The sequence below is a fragment of the Lathamus discolor genome, chromosome 10 (genome assembly GCF_037157495.1).
Source record: "Lathamus discolor isolate bLatDis1 chromosome 10, bLatDis1.hap1, whole genome shotgun sequence".
NCBI classification, from domain to species: Eukaryota; Metazoa; Chordata; class Aves; order Psittaciformes; family Psittacidae; genus Lathamus; species Lathamus discolor.
The window spans coordinates 14855962-14871426 of NC_088893.1; the positions used below are offsets into that span (position 1 = coordinate 14855962).

General features: G+C 41.2%; 1 long non-coding RNA gene across 1 annotated transcript in view; it reads right to left on the reverse strand.

Moving 5' to 3' along the window:
* Nucleotides 1-2377: 2377 nt before the first annotated feature.
* Nucleotides 2378-15465, reverse strand: part of LOC136019813 (uncharacterized) — a 161306-nt gene continuing 148218 nt past the window's right edge. The window contains exon 3 of the long non-coding RNA XR_010615072.1: nucleotides 2378-2590. This is a non-coding gene — a long non-coding RNA (uncharacterized LOC136019813). The remainder of the gene's footprint in view (nucleotides 2591-15465) is intronic.

The following is a 15465-nucleotide window of genomic DNA, read 5'->3' on the forward strand; positions in this document are numbered from 1 at the left end:
CCCTAAGTGCATTTGTGTTTATGCAGCTTCATCACTGCTTTGTCCAAACTGTTAATACATTCTCTTCCAGAGAAACAAGTCATTTCTAGCGACTTGCCATCTGGAATCAGCCAATACAACATATCTGGTGTGGTGATGTAATATTGTAATATTCTCAGTACAGACAAAAATTGAAATAGGGGGAGTGAAAGCTTTCTCTGACCCCTACATGGGCCAAAATACTTCTGATATTTCATTACAAATAGCATTTGAATCTGCCCATATTCATCAAAGGTAATGAAAATGGAAGCCAAAATCACCAAATACATAAAAACTAAACATGACATCACTAATTACATATCTATTAACCTGTATGGGATCAACGATTCAAAGGACATATGCACTCAACTGCTATCTGAATCTATGCTACAGAAAATTGCAAATGCTGTCCACGGTAATTATTAAGAACCACAGCCTTAAGACTATGCTGTGGAATGGTTTGTTTTCTCTCCAGCATTGTATGGGACTGCAGAGCATCAACATTTTACAGACACTTAATCCATAATGGTGTGTCATGTGGTTAGGTAAGAACCAGCAACTTTTTTAGAAAGTTTTAATTCTTCTCTCCTTCCAAAGAGGTCCCTATGACTTGTCCCTATGACTTGGAAATCATTCTACCTGCATCAAATGCATTAACTCCATGACCACAAAATAAAGACCTCATTATTCTGACAACAAAGTGAGTACAACTGGATTTCCCTGAAGGAACCCAAACCTTCATGGTTTTATTACCATGTCACTCTGAGTTTTCATAGGTATTATTCACAGAGGTACATTTTGTTTCAACATGGACTTAAGTGACATGATCTAAGCTATCTCTGAGAACAGAAGGGTAGGAAGAACTTGAAAGCTAAAATAAATAAATGGCTATATTTATATTATGCATAGCAAGACCCAAATGTTCACTGTTCCACGTCTGTTAGTAACTTGTGCAACTTTTGGGACTGGCATTTCTGAGTGTGTTTATCCTTTCAAAGTTTCTGATATGTTGTCACCAGTCTGCCTCATTCACATAAGTGGGTCTCAGCTGTGACAACTAGCACTGCCCTAGAAAGTTCAAGTTTGTTGCGAGCTTACCTGTCATTTTGTCACTATCATAGCTCCAAATTGAGATGCCAGTAAGCACTTCCTAGGATCTGTGCATTTTCCCTCAGGATATCCTTGATTTCTTCCTCTGTCAGAGAATAGTTGTGGGGTTCATGCTTTACAGCTGTGGTGTAGGCTCTGGAAAGGTTTTTTTAGCCTGAGCACATGGAGCAAACCTTCTGTGTGTCCTGCTGAAATCTGAATTCTTCTCAACTGAGCTTAGGCAGCTGACCGATGGCTGTTTCTATTGTATCACTGGAGAGAGAAACTCTTTCAAGGATCACTTGTCTCACCCTAAGATGGTCATCCAAGAGAAGTGAGATCAGTTTCTGAAAGTGTCATTCTATTCCTACTAACTACAGAGGAAATCTATGCACTTGCTTGGACTAGAAAACAACTTTCTGGCAGTTACATTTAGACTAGCTGGAATGTACTCACACCATCTTTGTATGTTTGCCTGTGTTCATAAGAGTGGATCCATTCCAGCTGTTTATTCCTGAGTCTTTTCACAAAAGCACTACCTTGGAAAGGACCCTATTTTCAGACAGAACCAAGCTGACCCAGATCCAGACTGAAGTACTATCAGAAAACATCAACAGCCCTATGAACATAGACTCCAAGCTGGTAGGGTCTTCCCTGTAAGACAGCAGGTTATGTAGAGATAAAAAGAGACAGAAAGGAGACAGAAAGGAGACAGAAAAGGACAGAAAATCTCCCTCACCAGATCCGTGGTGAGGACAGATCTGTATTATAACCTCCTTTCCAAAAGACTGAATTTTAAGAAAACTTTTTTGAAACACATCTCTAACATCCAAAGGCTGCCGAAGCAGTTACGTGCAATATTTCTTTGCCAAGATCTCCTTTTGTTCCCAGTGTGTTGCTGCAGACACACAGGCTGAACGCTGCATTGCAAGAGGTGCAGAAGGGGCTGCTTCCCAGTGCCCTCTGACATTTCTTTAGACCTTCACTCACTGAGGCATAGTCATCCATAATTATCTTTGCTGGATATTTCCATGTGTGTGGCCAGCAGTTCAGATACCCTGTCTCATGAAGGACTTTTCCATAAAGACAAATCCTGTAAAACTTATACCTGTAGGCAACCCCCACTCTGAGATAGCGCTTGCCTCTCTATTTTACAAAACAAAGGTTTGAGTATTCATTCTCCTGAGCCTCCCCAGTGTAATCTGCGCTATTTGTGATTGTCTTGGAAACCCAGCTCACCCTGAGGCCAGCTATTAACATCTTTCAGCATAACAAAATCTTTTATTGTCCCACTATTTCACATGCATCCTTTCAAGACAGGCAGATGAATGAGTTACCAGGGGGTAAGTTTGGGTATAAATTTACAAGGCCTCTACTCCATCATAATTGTCTGTATTCATATTCTCATTCTTCATGCTCATCCAGATGTACTTGGAAGTGACTTGTCCTCAGGAAAAAAGGGGCTGGTTGCTTTGCATCTGCTCTGTAGAAACAACAAAAAAAAGAATGTCCTGGGGCTTCTTGTGGAGAAACTGGCATCCTGGGAGGTCACCCACTAACTTTTCCTGCACAACTTGTTCTTCCTTCTTTCACCTGCATCAGACCTATTCCACATCATTAAAAAATGCTTAGCAAAAATATGAAGCCAGCTATTTAGTTTGAAAGACAATTTTCATCTAAGTAGCTGAAGCATTTCAATTGGAAGGAAACATTATCAGGGAGAAAATACTGAACGCGGTTTTCTACACTAAAATTCTTGACACTCTGCATATATGAGCAACCATCCATAAAGGACATGCAGGTTACATTACCAGAAGACTCTTCTCCAAGCCAGCTATAATATTTCTCCAGAATCACAAACCAAGAACATTTGACTATCTGCATTTTGCCATGTGCCTCCAAGCTTTTGTTAGCATGACTATGATGGCTAGAGGGTAAGATCTGCTCACATTCCCAGCTGACAGCCAGGCCAGCAAAATCTCATTGATCATACATGATCTCTGATTCTTTTTATTACTTAATGGATTGACAAAGAATCCCTTAATGGCTCCAATGACTGTTGTGTTTATAATGAAGCAGCAAATAATTGAAAACACTAAATACTCATTATAATTAGTAAATGACAATAAAATAATATTAAAAAAAACTTATCACCCAGCTGAGGGAAGCCAAATATAATAAAGATCATCTTCAGAGAAATGCACCGTGAAGAGCATTCATCTCTGTAAATGTGTTCAATGCACCCTTCTAACCTGTGGTGCTAATTAACCTGGAATGAGAACAAAGCTAAATAAGTTCCCTAAGTCCAGCTTGTACACACATTTAACTTACTTAGTGCTTATCTGTTATGTGAGTGTACACTGACATTAGTCATCTTCAGGTCATGTCAGTAGCACTGCTTATTTCATTCTTTCTGACTACTTACCCGTTCCACCAATGCTGAATGCCATATGGTGTCCTAATTATTGCAGTGCTGCTTGTATTATGTTAAATAATCAAAATATGAGGAGGGAAGCAACAAGGAGAGTCAGGCATTCTAAGGAAAAGGCTTGCTCAATGTACATCACTTAATGCAAACAGCTCCAGGATGCCAAGAGCCACATCCAGGAAATGAAAAAAGCTGGGCATGAGAATACCAAAACCATCTGCCTGGGGTCTTACGTCACCACTGGGACTGGATTTTGTTTCTCTTTTTGTTTCTATTCCCCTATGGCTAGAGAAGATGACTGTAGCTTATAGGAGTAGAAAAACATAATGTTATTCAAGACTCTGACATTGTTATTCTAACTTGAAAAAAGGAGGAGGAGCAGATTCAAGGATGATACAAAACCCTTGGGCTGGATTCCCTTTCTGGCTTATACTGAAATAAATAAGCTGCAGGAGTGGAAAAGTCCATATTAACATGAGAATCAAAATGCACTAACCAATTTGCATTGCTGAAGTGGTGCAAGACTTTGGAGGCATAATCATAAAACTGGTTTTCCCTGATTTTCCTCTTTTCTACTCATTAACTGCCTTGGTCAAATTCTCTTCCTTGTTCAGATTTCACCAATAAAAGAATTACTCAGCTAAAGGTTTTACAGTAACTCTGGGTCTGCACCACTGTAAAAAGATAACAGGTTTCACTCTAAAAGCTAATGTGCCTTGTTCAGAATGGTGCTGGAATTGTTGATGTTCAAGGACAGATTGGACGAGCAACTTCCAGAGGAGCCCACTATAGCTCACTGAGAATCACATCAATCCTGGGCTGAACATGCTCAGAGAGTAGAAAATATTATGGAAGAAGATTAAACATGCTCGTCCTCTTCTTATTCTTCACAAGGTGTCTGTTTATGGTCCCAGATGGAGACCCGTTACCAGTGCTGTTAAGCTAAAGGCTCAAAGAATCTCTTCCTCACTGGTTAATAAATTTGCAGACTCAGCTCTACCATGAACATCATCTACACATCACAAGTCTGATGAGAAGACAAATGGTGAAGATTATTTACTAGAAAGGAACTGTCTGCATTCCTGCTAATGCCTTCAGCAGTAGAAAGAAACAAAGCATTATAACAATGACAGACCTGGCCTCTGACAGAATGATTCTCAAGGTTTTTCCACAGACGAGACGTTTTACAAGACAAGACAGAAAGAATCCCAGTGTGCCAAGTTCAGACATTTTATGGTGGAATGAGAATGTGTTCCTACAGGAGTAAAACATCTAATAGACCCATAACCTGTAAGAGCAACAAGAGAGAGTAAGATTCCCCCTGTAATTGGCTTATAAATCATTCTTGTGATACCAGGCCCTAGCAATTTATTTTTGGAATTTAAGTGTTTATTCAGAGGAAATACAGTGGTTTAGTGATGTTTAAACTCTTTGGATGGTGCTTGGAGGGGGAAAATGACAATTGTGCGCAGTGATTTATTTCTCCATTTTACTTGGATTGTAATGGTGTGAAGACAAAGCTTTGAAAAAGCAATCTTTCCTGTGACCAGCATGCTCTGTGCAAGTGCTGTCCTTCCTGGCCCCAGCTTTGTGCAGAGCTGGATTTCCACACAGAACACAGGTGATAAGCAGTCACCTTCATCCTCCCCATGATGCCTGTCATAACAAGCTAGCTTTTAACTGCTCTTTGAAGATCATTTTACCAACAGAAGTTTATCGGAGTCAGTGCCCACGCAGGGAGCCCATACAATAACAAGCTCGCTCACACATCTATATACAGTTTTTCAGGCCATGTACCCTACCTGTCCCTTACATTCATAACTCCTCTACATCAAATGAATGTTAGCACATGAATTTAGCTGCACAGTGAACACAAGGCATCATCAGGGCCAGGTGAGATGGTTACTCTTTAGCTCCCCTGCTTGTGAAGCTCAGCCTTCACTCCTTAGGCAAAGGAGCAGAAATGGCTTCTCAGTGCAGCTTCTAGAGATAGTCCTCAAAATTAGCAGCCTTCACAGGACCATGGAGTGGGATAAACGCGAAAGCCAAACTGAGGGTAAGGTCAATAATCATGTTTGAAAATATTTTATGGCATTTTTTTTCTGAGCAGAGGCATAGCAGATAGAAAAAAAAAATAGAATAAAGTTATATTCCCACCCTCCATGGAAGAAATAGGAGTCACCTGCCAATCCTTTGCCACAAGCAAGCAGCCAGGACGGAGAGCATGGCTGGCAATTTCCTTTTCCTGACACTTATTTCCACATTCATCCTTCCAAAAGAAAAAGCAGAGCCATCACTGGATTTCTGCAGCTGTTCGTGTCTCACTCTGTGCCAAAACAGTGACCTCAGTGACAGCAGACAGAAAGCAATAGAGTAATATCCTGTGCCATGGATTTACAAGTATGAACCATCTTCCATGACTAGCTTTTCATTAGCAGAATTGCACAAAGAGAATAGCTGAGGTTCGGGCAGTGCTGTGTGCATATCCAAAGCAGACAGAGTGACCTAGCTACTTTAATCATAATGAGAGATACTTCTAACGTACAATGAGGCACTGTGAAAAAGGAAAAAGAGGGAAAGGTAAAATTTTGCATCATGCTGTTCTTCAAAGTTATCAAAGGAAATCTGGAAACACTAGGCTCTGATTGCAAATTTGGTCATGGAAACATGGGGTGGAGGGTGGGGGGGGGGGAGGGGGTGGAAGAAAAAGAAACAAGAACTAAAGCTATATATCCCTTCGCTTTCCAAAAGTACAAAGTAGCCATGCAAAGAGATTCAAAAGAGCAATGGCCCTAGCCCCAGTGCTAGAGACCCAGCATGGCCATTCGACTGAACAGACAAGACAAATAAAGACATTTCACTGCAAATGTGCCTTCTCCAGACAGAAGTCCCAGTGAAGGGGAGATTCCTTACATAATGACTGCAAGACTTTTATCTCTTGTAAAGCTGTAAGCAGAGTAATGCCTACAGTTGCCACACTACTGCGGAATGCATCACCATGCTTGAAAAGCATTGAGGAGCATCTCTGATTTAAAACATATTTTATTCTCTTTTAAAGTCATCTGTTGTCTTGATTTACATTTTATCTCAACAGCCATGAAAGTATCTGAATAAACGCTCATGGAAATTAACATTTTCTGTTTAGTTATGTACAACACTCAATTCCTAAAACCTCCTATATCTTTACCAAAGATGGGTTTCACTGGGTCTTCTTGTTTCATGATATGGTATGTATCACGGAATGAACCTTCACTTCCAGCCCAAAGAATTTCAGCTAGCTTAATGGAAAGAGACGGGGGTAATCCAGCACAGCAATCATCATACCCTGCCACTGCCTTCTACTCCGGATGTAGCACATGGAGCTGGTTTTATTTTCAAAATCATCTACTTGGTGCATCTCCTGGACACCTAGGAGACCACCAGCTGGTCCCTGTAGCATAAAGACTACTTAAATGAGAATGAGATATTGTTCTTAGCCTGTTAGCTACACTTGAGTAAGCAAAGGCAGGAAGGCCCTGGGGAACATACTTAAGAAAGGAACTTAAGGTGAAATTCTCAAGTGTGTGTTCAGTAAGTAAAGCACCTCATGAGCATCAATGTTATATGATCTGGAGAAAGGTTTCTGATTTTCAGACACTGGCTCAAAATTAATCTCTGCAGCCTAAATTTTGATCTGAATTAAGATCATTAAAAACATGAGTATAAGGATGTATATGATCTGATTAATCACAACTGGTTATTTTTTGTTGCCCAGTTTTGACAATGCTGCCTAGAACTGTATTTTTAAAGCACATAATCTTGATGGTGTATCTCTTCTTCTGATTAGCTCTTCAAAAGAATTTTCATGCAAGTTGGAGCTGCAGCATCTCTGCTGAAGTATTCTAATAACATAATAGGTCATATATATAAATATATAATTTGCTCAAGTGAAACAAGTCCAGCTATTTCGGGTAGGTCAGAGCATCAAGTTTTACTTCAAAGAAATCCTGTTTAAATACAACAGCACTCTATAATTTCAATTTGCAAAACAACGAGAGAAATATGCACAAGCTGGTTCGCTGATGAAGCAGAATTTTGGCAGAGTAGGACGTTGTTAAAAGGTTTACCCTGGGGGCACCAGCTGTTTTCTAAAGTACTGCTAAATGACAAGAAGATACACTTACACACAATACAAGGAAAGGCCAAGAATAAAACCTGGAAACATTGTACTTGTAAATAACAGCACAAATACAAGAAAACTGTGAGTCCACTGGCAGGCTACTGATGATAGAGAGGTTCACCATCATATATACCACTCAGTCAAGAAGGTAGGAGAGTACGAGACAGCAGCTATTTTACCATTTATCGATATACAACAACCAAAGATACTGATGTTCAGAATTTATGTTTTTATCCATTATTTCCTATGACTTTTTCTGCTGATACTGCAAACAGCAACTGCTTTTTTGCAACACTGTGAATGATGTTTAATACTTAGATTAAATGAGAGCTACAGGCAGAGAAGTATTAAATGCAGAGATCATGCTGTTTTAACAGACTGCTGGCCTTTGTTCTAAGTAAGCTATCAAACTTACACTCAACAAAATCCATCAGGAGAACAGCAGCTTTGCCAGCAGCTATTACAAAGGAAATAGGGAATAATTTTAAATCAAGACCAATAACTTCTATCGGGATTAGACAAATTCACAGATAGTGGAACCACCAGTGGCTATGAAAAACAAGAGCAACTACTCACAATATCTTTAACCAGAAAGGAAGGGTGAGCAGAAAGCAAGCCACTTGGACTTTTTTTACTTGGCCTTCAAAGTGTAGCTTTTGTGGAAAGAAGGTAGCAGAAAAGAAAAGCAAAGCATTACAGTATCTTAGGGAGCAGTAAGTTGACTCCCTTCTCCCACATCCCTCAAATCTGTGGTGTTGATGCTGTGAAAGGCATGCCATCCTAGACCTGAGAGCAAGGAAACAGCAATTCAATAGACAACGGAAAAAAGATGTACAAGGGAAGCAGAAGACATGACAAGGGAAAGGAAGCAGTGATGACCTGGGCCAAAAGAAGCAGAGAATCACTTGTCTGAATGGGCTTTTGGTCTGATACCATTTGTGAGTTCTGTTCACATCAGCCAGGTCTCCAGGGGAGACAATTCCCTGTACAACATTAGCAAATTAGTCCAGTCTTCAGTTGTGACTAATGCCTGGTAGAAAACAGTAAGGGAGAAAAAACATGAATGCAATCTGGCCAATTAAGCACTGAAGAGAGTAGGGAAAACAAACAGTCTCTGAACCTGCAGGTGTCAACACAAACCCAGAAGACTGATAAGCTTGTTTGCTTAATGTGGGGCTGTGGCATGGTGAGCATGGAGAATGGGAGTGATGCCTACAGTGGCTGCTTGCAGGTCAATTGGTGGCACAGCAATCACCTCAAACATTATACATGAAGGTAGAGACACAGGGATTCCAGTACTTGGACTGTTTCCTCATTTTTTATCTGTGATGGCAGCCACATGGGAAGAGCCAATTGCTTTTCTGCCAGTGATTGCAGCATATCCGGTGAAATTCTGTATCACTTCAGTACCTCATCTCAAGGACTCCAAAAGCCAGGCCAAAGAGCCTGAGGCTGAACACACAGGAAAACATGTGTGCACTGAGTCACAGAAAGAGACTACTGCCGTATGGACCGATCTCAAGGGCTGGAAAAAAAACAACCTATTTTATTCTCTGAGTTTATTCACTTGAGCACAGTTCAGCCCACAGCACTGTGCAGGAGAAGCACAAGCACATCAGAAGGACTGCTGCAGTAGACCTGAGCATCAGTGCCAGCAGTCACAGGGACTGATTCAAAACACCAGCTTTGAGACCTGCTGTTACAAGGTACAGCTCTGGGACTGAAACAAGAGAGAGTTTAGAGAGCATCTTCTTGCTGTTCCTGAAGAAATGAAGTGTTACTGCCCACTGAGACTCTCTGTGTTCTGCTGTTCAAGTACAATTATTACTCCACCCTCAGCAGTGCTTCTGCACTTGTCTCTGATAAGACCGGGGGTTTCTTCACCTGCTGTATCTGATCTTGCACTGCCACACAACCCACAGGAACTGATCCTGCCAGACCTCAATGGGCCATATAGCACAGAGCAGAGCTATAAAAAGACAGTGCATTTCCCACTTCAGAGCAAAAGGAAAGCCTGGAAGGAAGAGATACTGCCAGTTTTTCTCTACACTGATTCTTTTCACACTTTTTCGCTCAAAGCTCCATAAATACCTGCAGGGTCAAAACACACTTTTCAGGAGTTGGAGTAGTGACCTGGATAAGTGACACAGCCAATACGAAGTCTTTTCTTTGGAAGGAATTGCCCCCAGTATATCCACTGCTCATTCTGTATTTCTCCTTCAAGCAAAACCTGCCAGAACTACTTCCAATTCATTTTTTTTTCCCTTCCTCCTCTCCTCTTGATTTAATTTTGTGTGTTGTCCCAGGCTCCCCTCTCAGAGGTGTCTCCCTGGGGAAATTCATGTCCCTTGTACTTTTTACTCTGTGCACATAATAGAACATTATCTGCATAATTTATCTTTCACTACATGTTGTCTTCCTTCTGGCTAAGTGTTTTTCCAAAATAAATATATATATGCTCACCGTGTACACTGCCACAGAGCCAACAAGCCTGTCTTATGTGAGAACTCTATAATACCCAAAACCTGTACCACCAAGAATACAGTAGTTCAGTCCTTTAGGTCAAAAGCAACTCTGAAACTGATCTTCCTCCTGCCTCCCTCTGTATTTTTCAATGCTCCATTCTTCCTGTAGATCCAATGAAAGCACCACTGCCTGCCTCTCCAAGGGTGAATCCAGATACAATTTGGATTTGAAATGCAGCCCACAAAACAAGGGAATTCAATAAGACAAACAACCCTCAGCCTTTCATGCTTTTTGTCACACCTCTGAATGTCAGGGTATGAAATGATAGCAGATGTATGGAACTGTAAGGGTGGGAGCATTGGTCATGTACTAACTAGTACGACCATAAAACCCAGACAATATGTGACTGAGATGTTGCCTCTATACATGCCCTATGTACATGCCCTCAAGAAGCACAACTGCCAGTACTGCCAGCTAGTCATATTGCAGCTTACAGTATGCAGGGGAGCTGACAAAGCATTTGACCATGTCTTGAAGTTAAATGTACTGAGGCTGTCATGGTCCAGTCAACACAATCTTCAGTCAGCTTCTCTTACATTCTCTTAAGCAGAAGGCAGCAAGAGCTTTGCTGATGCTGTTGGGATTTCCAGGTGTTTATAGCTATGGGCAAGAAAATCTGAGAGAAAACCATAACAAAAGAGGTTCTTTTCTATTGCAGCCTGAGGTTAACGTCCCTTCCAAAACAAACCACACCACTCCATGATTCTATGGTCAGTAATGGGAAGAAGTTGCCCCTATGCTATATCAGCACAGAGATAACTTTGCTAGCCTGGCTTTCCTTCAAAGCACACAAAAGCATCTCCAAAAGGAAGTTCAACAGGACAAGGTGAGAAAAGTAGTCAGCTGTCTCCCATTTGCGCAGCTGGAACCACATATCCAATACCAGCCATCTTGTTGACTCTTAGGGGACAAAAATACCAGAAATCCACCTCCAAACATTCTAATTTCAAAGTCAGGATCTGTGAGACTAGGTAATTACAGTGCAACTCTGATTCTTTGGGAGCAGCTATCAGCACCTACTCAAATGTCAACACTCAAAGCAAAGGCTGATGTAAGTATGGTCACCTTATTAGCTGGCCCAGAGACTTAATGATGTGAAGAAAGAACCTGAGTTTTATTTAAACTTAATAACATCATCTGAAAGTCATCAGTTAAGTCTAAATTGCAACAAGAAGAAAATAACTTTCCGTTCATTTCTTAGTTAAAATCATCTTTGTACAAGCATATGGTGAGAAGGGAATATGAGTTATAATTGAAGGTAACTGACTTCTCACCCTCAGCCTGTACAAGTAAAACCTTAGTCTTATCCAGTTTTGGGCACTGGACCTCAAAAAAGAGAAGTGGAACAATTGCAGATATGTCAGAGTAGCGATATGTGAAATGTCAAAGATCAAAGCTCATCAACTATAATGGAGCAATGAGGGAGCTGGTTGTTCAGACAAAGAAGAGCAAAATGATGGAGAGAGCATAAGAGCCATCAATTGCTTAAAGACTGTTGGAAAGAGAAAGGAAATAATCTGTTTGCCATGACCAGGATAGCTTAAGTGGCAGCAAAAGATATGAGGTTCAGACATCAGGAAAAGCTTCCTAGCAGTGAGGGAAGTAGGGGATTGGAGTGGATTTGCCTGTGGCATGATGCAGTCTCGCTGTTGTAAGCTTTTAAAGAGCAAACATCCACCAGAAATTATACCTAGAGATAGCTGATCCTTGCTAAAGGGGGAGCAAAATGGGTAAAGAAACCTCTTAAAGCCCTTTCTCTCCTGTTTTTTCTCTGGTCCTATAAAGCTACTAAAGAGATCCCAGCCCACTCAAAATCCCAAGGACGCAGTCAAAGCAGCTGTAACAAAGTCTCCTGCACTGAAATTGCAGGGTCCTTATCAGCTTCTCAACAAACCAGAGGGTTGCCTAGAATAACCGGCAGTGTGTTATACCAAAGCAGCAAGTGAACCTCTGATATTTTACATGATATTTAAAAAATGGACCAGCTTCCAGTAATATTAGTTTCACTGGTACCTCCAAAAGTACCTGCATGGTGAAGGTTAGGTGCGTCCTTGCTGAATCAGAACCTAACTACAGCACTATGTCCTGGGCCACTGAAATACACTCCTCTACCTGTGAAAAACTGCAGAAATTTCTATATCCTGACGTAGCTTCATAATCTAATACAAGGGAATGGTCCTGCCATTATCAGATAAGGCACTAAATGAGAAAGACAACATTCCCAAGGTCTGGTGCCTCTGGCCCTTTGATTACTGCTGTATAAATATGTTATTGTTTGTCAGACTGATCCTTCTCAGTCTTTTTCTTGGTATCAGTGGCAGAGATAGGAGCTCTCTGGGGTCTCTGAATGTGATTACTTTCCTTCTGTGTGGGGGAAGAGATTTCCTTTCATTCAAGAGTGCTGTTGTCTGCAGCCTTAATTTAGTCACTTTTATCTATATTATAAGGAATGTTGATACTGCTGTTGTGCCAAGCATATCTTCAGAGTGAACTTCTTGAAACTCCATGCTGCCATCTACAAAGTGCGAACAAGGTTTGTTTTATCTTCTTCCAGAAGACAGGAGGTCCCTATGGAGTACCCCCCAAGGTTTCTTTGACCAGTCACTGTGCTGGTTTCACCACTTACACTGGCATAAGCATTTTTCTACTTTGCAATGGTGCTTAGGACCTGAAAGCCAATCTGCAGTCATGTCAGGGTTACAGAAACATATGATTATATTCCCTTGTAAGGGAAACGTTTTTCCTTTCTTGATAGGGAAATTATCCACTGTCTTGATGTTCAATGTACCTTATTTTTCTTTCTACAAGAGTTTCCTTGGAACTTCCCTATAAGAAGCCAGGTCCTGCCACACACCCTGAAGTGCTCATGAGACCTCCACCATGGAAGCGGGACAGCTGGTGACCCAGGTTTCACCATCCAGTACATGAAAGGGAATATTGCACAAGGAAATACCAGGAAGCCAGTAGCTCTAAATATTTACATAACTGTGTGCTTACCCCAAAGATAAAATTCAACAGGACTTTATTTAAGGTCACAGACTTGCCACAGCAATATCAGAATGAAATCTCCTTTTTACTCCATTAAAAGCCTTAGGCAAGAGATGAAGTTTAACTGCAACATCATCTGTTTCAAACAGTGTACAGTAATACTGAATGAGCTGGAGAGGTATTTATTTAATGCATCTTTTTTCCTGTGGTATTATCAGATTTGAGGCCCAACAACTGAAATGCTACCTTTCACAGTACTGTGTACATATTGGTTAATACAGATTTTGCTCTGGGAGGAAAAACACGCTGAGGTACGTTAGATGGTAAAAATATATATTATTGTGTGCAAAGCAGTAAGGGGGGAAAGAGGCAGAATGAGAGAGAGAAAAGAGGAGAAATAAAATTACATATCCAAGGACACTCAGAAAACGTATGTCACAGCAGGGAACTGAATTCACATCTGTTCTGTTCCAGTTCAGCACCTTTTCTACAAGCAGCTTTCCTCAACGCACTTCATTTCCTTTTTCTCCTGAAGAGGGAAAAGAAGAAACGAGAAAAGGAAATATTGCATGGACTTTAACCCCACTGTTGAGTATTTTTCACCGTGTCCAGGTAGTTAAGCTTAGTCTTCAATAATGTATGACAGAAAGTAATGCAGTTTAAATCAGGAGAGGCAGACAGCACGGTAGGAGATGTAGAGGTGAGTGCTGAAACGCACAAGCCAAAGCAGAAAAAAATCTGTGAGCCATAATAACAGCTTTTCTTAACAGAACCTAACTAGGTTAGAGTGACCTCTAAGAGGAGCCAGAATTTTAACAGCCAAATTCTAATGTGAAGGATTATGGATATTTCTATATAAATTGCCCTTGTTTTACATAGACCGTTTTGCTGAGCACAATGTTAATTTTGCAGGTCCACTGGAGCAGCAGCTTATAAAAAGATAATCAGAAAATGATGCCTTTAGTAGCTGGCGGATACTTTGGCAAAGAAGGATGATAAAACTATTTACATGAAGATATTAATGCATGAAGGTTGCACCCGCTTTTCAGCAGCACTGCTCTGAATGGGTGGGGGAAGGTGGCAAGAGGTGGGAAAGGACTTCTCCACTCTAATTTTTACCCAACCCACAGCTATAGCTAAAGGAAGACTTTTCTTCTTTAGCTGCATGTTCTTCTCTGAATTTCCTTTCTTACATAATTCTGAATTCCCACCAAAGATGAAACCTGAGATGCAATCCGTGGTGCTCACAGAGAAGGAAATGGGTAATTGAAGAGGGCAACATATTCTGGGAATGTAAACCTAATGGCATGGGAGTGGCTGGAACAGAGATTGCTCATAACCCCTCATGTTTCCAGCCCCTGAATCTATGGACTTCTTTATCTCTGTGTTTCATCCAGACTCAGTAAAGGTGCTGAAGGTAAAGGGAGAAAACATGGATGCTGGACAACAGCATCATGAGGTTCAAGCCAAAGTTGAGGACTACCCCAAGCCCGTGTCAGGACATGCAGAGTCTCCAGCTGTGCCTAGGCCAGTCCTGCATTGAGGGAGGTACCCACTTCATAAAGGACAGCAGATGGGATAGAAAATTTGAGTCTGAAAGCAATTGGTGACTTCTCAAAGCACCACCCTCAAACCTCTGCAGCTGTATCTCAACAGACTTAAGATTCAGGCTGCACCAGCTGTGGCACAGGGGTGGCTGAGCAAGCAGGGCAGATGCTTGACCAAGCACTGGGATGTGAAGACAGAGGAAGGAAGAGGTAATCATTGCGCCTGGTGAGGTACATGTGCCCCTGCCTCTCCAGACCAAGTGGTTACAAGCTCCAAGGTCACCAAGCCACAAACTTTCTCCTTGACTGGTCAGCTCCACTTGGCCTAATTTCAGATATTAATGACCTACAATGTGTATATTTAAGACAATCTATTTTCTTCTCTTTATACTTGTCTCTCATTAGCCCCTTTTAAATGTGAGACAAGTGACTTCTTTCCAAAGAGAAGAGAGTACCGTGGTAACCACACATAGATTTACCTGCCCGAAATGATAGAGCTCAATTCAGTGTTTCGCAGTAAGGTAATGTTAGCTCAGGTACAATCCCTCAGAACCCCACATGGCCACAGTCATAAATTGCTGCTTCCATTATAACTTTGCCAATACCATTTCCATGCTTGCTGCACACCAACTTTATTGTAGTATAATGCACATTTCACAGGGGTGCAGCAGTAATGACAGAATGGGGTCAGGAAGCTAGAAAAGTCACAT